The sequence below is a fragment of the Plutella xylostella genome, chromosome 14, assembly GCF_932276165.1.
Source record: "Plutella xylostella chromosome 14, ilPluXylo3.1, whole genome shotgun sequence".
NCBI classification, from domain to species: Eukaryota; Metazoa; Arthropoda; class Insecta; order Lepidoptera; family Plutellidae; genus Plutella; species Plutella xylostella.
Window position 1 is genome coordinate 5896268 of NC_063994.1, and position 8054 is coordinate 5904321.

General features: G+C 40.2%; 1 long non-coding RNA gene across 1 annotated transcript; it reads left to right on the forward strand.

Annotated features, from left to right (window-relative positions):
- Positions 1–420: 420 nt before the first annotated feature.
- Positions 421–1046, forward strand: LOC125489443. The gene is made up of 2 exons (XR_007267000.1): positions 421–726; positions 839–1046. It is a non-coding gene; the product is annotated as an uncharacterized LOC125489443 (long non-coding RNA).
- Positions 1047–8054: the final 7008 nt, after the last annotated feature.

The window sequence follows — 8054 nt, forward strand, 5'->3', positions numbered from 1 at the left end:
ATTAATTGACCCGGCTTGTTTATTGGACTGTGTGTGTGTTTTGGTGAATTGGACTTTGTTTTGAGTGAATTACCGAATATGGCAGAAGAAGAATCTGTTAACAAAAGGCCTAGACGGGCCTTTTCGTCAACTGAGAAGTTAATGATGTTGAACATGTTCAATTCTTTCAAGACTGCTTCGCCGTCTGCATCACACAATGAAATATGCAAAACTGTCGCAAGTTCAATGGGAGTAAGTTGGACTTCGATTTATAGAGTAATCTCGGAAAAAAAACCAATGCGAATCTAAGGTCCCCAAAGAAGAAAAAAACACGCCTCACTGTTTGTGACAAAATTGATGATTTCACCAAATGTGCGATTCGACGAATAATCCACAGTTTCTTTTTAAGAAACGAAATTCCAACCCTCGACAAAGTTGAAGAAGATGGATCATTGGGGAGTTTTAAAAGAACTTCTTTGCACCTAATTATTCAAGAAATTGGATTCAAATTTAGTAAAAGATGTCGAAACAGTATGTTGACTGACAGGGATGATATCTTTTTTTGGCGAAGAAATTATTTGAGAGATATTGTAAAGGCAAGAGAAGTTGGAAAAAATATTTATTATTTGGATGAAACCTGGATAAATGAAGGCCATACAATGCCCAAAGTTTGGTCTGATACAACAATAACCAGCGCACGTGCAGCATTTATGTCTGGATTGTCAACCGGCTTAAAAAATCCCTCAGGTAATATTTTGTTATCAATCAATTGTTTAATTTGTTTGACAAAGAGTTGCCGCCAACACACCTGCACTACCTGACTACGAGTATAATTAACTAATTATATCTATTGTTACAGGAAAGGGCAAACGACTTATCATAACACATGTTGGGAGTGACTCCAGAAAAATGGAAGAAATGTTGCAAACACGTGATTGACGTTGTGGAACCACAAATGAATCAAATGGACCACAACTTTGAAAATTTGTCCGAATCTTTTATTATTAATGTAAATGATAGTAGTGATAAGTCGTCTGAAAGTGATGAATAAAAAATATTATTATGAACATACACTATTTTATTTCATACCTATTTCCTACTCCTACTTACTTACTTTAATTCAGTAGTGTAGACACGGCTTTACAATTTTAGCTAATCAGGTGGCCAAATGGGCGTCGCTAACTCATTTGTCGTCCTTGTCTTTTGTAGGGAAATGTGCGACAAAGAGGGCGCTTTGCTACGTCTTCTCCCCGAATAGGGTATAGAGCGCGGCATAATTTTTTCCTGGACGTGCCGCGTGTTGCTGTCGCGCACTTGCCGCTCTATGTTTGGACGCACCTTTAAAGGAATACGCAATAACTTTTTGAACAAAGGTAATGGTAACTTTAAACATTATATAATGTTTAAAGGAAATCTAGCTAGATGGAGTGACATTGTTGAAGTTTACAAAAATGACCTCCAAGATGCAGAAATAAGAATGCTTCATAAGTTAACAGATGAGCACGTCATCCCGGAAAAAATATGGAAAATGAAAATAAAAAACTACATACACAAGTCTTCAGCGAGAGAACTGCTGCAATGCTCTTGTTTACACCCAGTTACGGTTTGTAAATTTGCGTTTAGGATGAAAAACTATAAACGAAAAACCGAACGGGACAAGGTCTCAATTGAGCTTTTGCAGCGGGCAGCTGATGCTGTAGCGCGGGAATTAAAAATATGTTTATGACATTGTTTCGCTTTGTCAAAAAGTTGAAAGCCGGTATAACACCAACTGTGAATACTTTAGGGGTTACTATTCTAGACAGGTGTTTAACCAAGACCAGGAGAAGACATTGGCGGATTATTTGTTAAAATGTGCGTCAATTTACTTTGGTCTATTGCCAGAAGTGGGAGAATTAGCATATACTTGTGCTGTTAAATTTGAAATGCCTAACATTCCAGTCTCTTGGCATAGGAATAAAGAAGCTGGAGCTAATTCTTGTTAAACCAGCCTTCGTTAAGTACACTGTGTTTCATTGCTAAATCATACATATCACTTTGGCAAGAATATCGGACTTCAAAATGGACTCATTTACTGGGCAACCTGGGCCTTCGGGGAAGCCGCAACCTGTCCCGTCGAGGGAACCGCAACCTGGCCCGTCGGCGTCGAGGGAGCCGCAACTTGGCCCGTCGAGGGAGCCAAGAACTCCGTCTCCACCTCGTCGACGGTCTCTTGGCGATTTTGAAGACGAACCACTGGATCAGCGGAGGAATATTACTGCGACAGAAATGCTAGGCATATGGAGCCTATTCACTCTATGGCGTGAGTGCGGCACTGTGGACCAATGTGTCGTATTCGCAGAGCAGCATGGGCTGATTCAAAATGAAAAGATGTGCAGGACCCACCGTACTCCTATGAAAATAACGAAGAACACTGACCAATCAGTGGGATCTTTTGTGTGCAGCAAAAGAACGTGCAAAGGATCAAGGAGAGAATCAAGAGTAATCGGAACATTTTTTGAGGATATCAAAATTGATATGAGAAATGTATTTTATTTAATATATGCCTTTGCACACACGTTCTCGTATGTCATGACCCAAATCCAAGACCCACTGAAGGAAGAAAAAGGGACTGTGCTATCAACAATCACAATTTGCGACTGGTACAGTTGCTGTAGAGAGGCTGTAGAATTGTACCAGATAGCCAAACAAGTGGTAAGGCGGTGGGCAAAATTGATGGTCCAGCAAAAATTGTGCAGATCGATGAATCGAAATTTGGAAAAAGGAAATATAATAAAGGTAATTGTTATTTTATGAAAGTTTTCAATAATATTATTAGTTCTTATAATATTGTAACAGACTTTTTTATGTAAGTATTATAAAAAATAATTTTGTTGTTACAGGCCGACACATCGAAGGACACTGGGTGATTGGGTTCATCGAAGACGGGTCCGAGGACTTAAGACTAGAGGTGTGCCCAGACAACATAAGGTCAGTTGAGATGTTGGCGCCCTTGATAAAAAAAAAACATGTGGAAGAACAATCCACACAGACTACTGGAGAGCTTATGATTGCCCCAGCGACCACGGGTACATCCACAAGAACGTCAACCATTCGGACCTGGACAACCCGTTCATCGCACCAGATGGAACCCACACCCAGCGCATAGAGTCCCACTGGAGAGCTGTGAAGTACGCTACTACAGAAAAGACAATTATAATAATGTCCAACATTTTACTGATTCAATTGTTCAATATATGTGGAGGAGGAATAATTATAAATTCAAAAAGGATCCTTTCAAGGAAATGTTGAAAATTGTAAAACATGTTTATAAAGGTTACTAAAAATAAAAATATTAAATAGTTGTTTTATTTATTCAAAAAGCCTTCCTACTTAGATTTGAATTTGAAAAAAAAAAGCCGGAAGCGCGAAGGAGTGCGACGGCTGCGTGTGGTGACGAGCAGGCAGACGTGAGTGAGTCGCCTGCGACTGGGCCTACTACGAGGTACATGCAACAAACTGTCGCACTCTGAGCGCTGGAGCCTATTAAAAAAGGATTTTGTAAAAAAAATTTGAAAAATCTACACTATGAAGTCGACAGCAAATTGGTTCCACAAGGAAACACAGAAGAGGCTCGTTGTGAATGTGACGCTGGCAGTGGAATAAATGCCACATGCAAACACGTTGCTGTGCTTTTACTAGCTGTGGAGCAGAATTGCTCGTGAAAAAGCAACGTTTAATTGATGCTTTTAGCAATTACTAAGAGGTAAACAAGGATTTATTATATTTAAATCCACAAGATGACGAAAATGAGGTATTAGTGTAGGAAACAGTTTACCTAGTTCCTACCAATATTAGTACTTAAAATTAGTTAGTCTATGGACTTTTGTGTTGCTACATTCAATAATTGCAACAACATGGTACCTACGAGAAAAGATATTATTAAAGTTTAAGGCTTGTACAGAAAAGCTGCAACAGTTTCATGTACCTAAAAAACAATATACCTACTGGAACTCCAGTTAGAACTGAGAAATTGTCTAGGCGTAAAAATAAACACAGAATCCTTTTAAACCATATGAAATTAGTAGAATCGATAAATAAAATTACAATTGCCGGATAAGAAATTTAGTACACAATTTTCCAAATTCCAACGTGGCCATGAAACACCTTTATGAAACTCCTAATAAATGGACTTGATCTAGTAACGACGTAGTTTTCAGTTACATCAATTTTCCATATTGGTGACCCCGACGTGATTTAAAACGCTATTAATTCAGAACATTAATAACCACCACTCGTATAATTAAGTGCGGAACCCTGCGATTTATCCAATACGCGGCCGCATCATTCTGAGACGACTCACAGTCCATCGCGTCATTTCGAAAGGTACTTACGCTGCCGCCCGCCGAGCCGCAAACGCCGTCGACGCCCTTGCACAACATCTGGTGACCAAGTCAACTGACCGACTACCTGCGCCGATCCAAGCCAACCCTGCCGGACCGAAACGACGCAAGTAAAGACAATAGAACAGTGTTTAGTGTTAATTTAAGTTTAACTTTATTTCGTCCAGTAGTTAACACATACCTACCTACTTTCTCTTCACTTTACTTTGTTGATCATTTTTAACATGGAGTCTCAACATCTCGCAAACTCTTCTTCTAGTGCAGCAGTGGATAGGGTCTCTATTAAGGTGCCGTCCGTTTAGCTCGAGAAGCCAGTGCTGTGGTTCGCCTTTTAGAGGTACAATTTACTCTTAATAATATAAAGGTCGAGACCACAAAAATTTACAATGCGGTGCAGCAGCTCCCCCCAGCAGTAGCGGACGAGGTGAAAGGAATAATCCTAGATCCACCTGCAGAGAACCCTCTTCCGTTCTTAGGAAAACACTAATAGGTAAGTACGACGTACGAGGAAAATGTACCCCAAGTATTGGAGAAGGAGGAAATCGGAGACCGTAAACCATCCTTCTTCCTACAGCATTTATCCTCCTTGGGCGGCACCTCGTTTCCAGAGCGCACAATCAAAACCATTTTGCTGGACCGGTTGCCTTATATCATGCAGGGCGTACTTAGGTCGCAGAAGTCTGCGTCATTATTAGAGTTGGGAGAACTTGCGGATGAGCTGCATAATATGAAGCATCCGGGGCCAGCTCATTACAGTATAAATGCTGCTGGTCATATGCCAGCACCCGTCAGCAGCCCCCACCAAGCTATCGTCATTGAAAGCTTGAATGAAGCTGTAAATAAGCTGCAGCTAGAGGTAAGTAACCTTAGACATGATATAAATGCCTTAAAATCAGCGCACAACCGAAGCGGCCGCCGCGATCGCAGCGCAAGCGGTACCCGTAATAGCAGCCGCAGCCGTATGCCTGATGGTTTATGCTGGTACCATAAAAAGCACGGTAACAAGGCTGATCATTGCACAATACCGTTCTCCTGGAAAGGTGCCATTATAACTAAGGGAAACTCCAGCAATCAGATTGTTTAGCACTAAGCCACCGTCTGTTTGTTACCGAAAAATTTACTGGTTGACGTTTTTTAGTCGATAGCCGGTTCAAATTGATGTTGCCCGTCCAAATCGTATGTTCGAGGATTACGGGTACCAGCAACGTATGAACTGGTTGCTGCTAACGGCTCGAAAATTCAAACATATGGTTTAGTGCAACTTAGTTTAACTTGGGACTACGGCGAGATTTAAAATGGAGTTTTGTGGTGGCAGACGTTTCCGGCGCTATTATAGGTTCGGACTTATTGGCCCACTATAATCTTTTACGGGACTGTGCACAAGGTAAGTTGCGTGATGGGAAGACAGAATCCCCACAGTAATTGCCGATGGAAACCAGCCTAGCGTTAAATTGGTGTCTTTACCTGACACGCCATACGCTGCAATTGTGGCTGAATTTCCCAGCATCACACGCCTACCAGGAACTACTACCGATGTACGTCATTCAACTTTGCACTACATCAAAACAACTGTAGGATCACCTGATACTAATCCATTTTCAGCCAATCAGGCGCCAGTTGGGCACTCTACTACCCCTCTTCCGGCCACACCACCAGGGGCGGCCATTCATCACCGGCATCTTCACCTCAGCAACTGCTCCTCAGTTACCCCCACCTGCCGCTTCTCGTCAAGTTACCAGAAGGGCTCGTAGGAAAGTTAGATTTAGATATATTGTTTTTTAACCATAAATTATAGTACTATTTGTACAGCATTCTGGTGTTTTATTACCTACTTTACGACAATGAGACAGTATGGCAATCAATTGTGACGGGCGCCCATTTGGTCGGTATGATATTTTCGATTTGACCAATACAATTCTAAAAAGGTGCAAATTATCATTTATATATCATTGGCCCACCTTGTATTATGGCACCTCTACACGTCTGCGGATGCGTCCGTGTAGATGGGCTGATTTGTCCGCAGACAGTGAGGAACCGCAAAACCCTAAAGAACGCGTGCGTTAACAAGTAAAATGGCGAGTAATTTGACGACGGAAGAAACTTTTAAGTTTATAGAGTTATATCAAGCAGAAAATTGCTAGTGGAATCCCAAGATCAAAGTATCATAAAAATAATAATGTTGTAAAAATACAATTAAAATAAGTATAGGTATTTCTTTAACTGGTCAAAAAACTGTTTAAGTACACTTTCCGAAAGTCAGCAGTAGCTGCGGTTTCGATGTAGATGTTTGCGAGTAGCGCCTGCCGATATTGAACTCAGACTGACCGATCAACAGACGTGAAGCCGCTTGTAGAGATTCGTCTGCAGATGCATTCGCGTACGTCTGCGGATGCATCTGCAGACGTGTAGAGGAGCCTTGACAGTAGTATCAATGTCTGACAAAACAAAACATCTATATACGGATTCTATTTGTGTTACCAACGGGCCAATACAACAAACCTGGCAAAGGACATGAAGTCAAGTAATTTACCACTGAATTAATCAGGGTCCTACTCCTAATCAAACAGCCTGGGCAATGGGCCATATAGCTATGGACATCTGATCTGACTGGCTAATCTCTTTACCACGTTCACAAATGATAGTACAGCTCTAGTGTTTTTGTCACCAACGAGCCAAGGACACGCTGTCAAGTAATTTACCACTGAATTAATCAGGGTCCTAATAAAAAAACAGCCACAGAAGTAAAATGATCAATCAGAAGAATCAGGAGATCAGAGATATTAATGAAACGTATGATAGAAAATTAATGTATACGATTAGTAACTACAGTCGACCTAGTAAACGGCACAGATCTACTGTAGGAGTGAGTTTAAGTTTCATGATAGTTTCCGCTAGAGGCGCCTGTGGTAAATTTAATAAAGTGTCAAGTAGTTGCACAATACATGTCATTGAACCAATCACTGAAAGTTTCAACTAATGCCGCGACTCATTTCGGGTTTGGTGGACCAGATAAGTTGTATGCCAACAACTGAACTGGCCCAAAGGAATCTGCGCTGAATAAAGGAAGTGAAGCCATTTTTGTCTTATCTGTGTGAATGTGCATTTTAGACTGTACAATAAGGCAGTTGGCTTACCTATGCCTTGTTTCACGGGGAAAGACATCTAACAGATCCATTATTACATTCGAATAAGGGTAGTTTTTGTTTGTATCAGATGTCTTTCCTCGTGAAATGGAACATAGGTGGATTCAGTTAGTTCTTTGCACAGAATCCTTTTTTTAAGTTGCATTTTTCATATAAAAGCTATATTACATTGTCCTTAAAATTACTACATATTTAATGTTACGGTGACAGGCTAAATGGAAACAATTGTGAAATAAAAAATAACATTCATTGTATTTCCTAAAAATACTTACAACATTTTTTATAATGAAACATCATTATTTCATTTGAACATAAGCATATCTCCTTTCTTATAAAAAATACTTTTGTTCTCCTACTTATATAGTTTAATTTAGCTTATCAAGTCTACTGTAATTTCTGTTATTATGTATGTATAATTTATCGTAGAGATATAAATTATGTTAATTTAAATAATGTTTCATGATCATTTCTTCGAACTGGCTATTAAACGGTAACATGCTAGTTGTGTGACATAACGAGACAAGGATGGAGTCTCCATTCTTATCAGGTT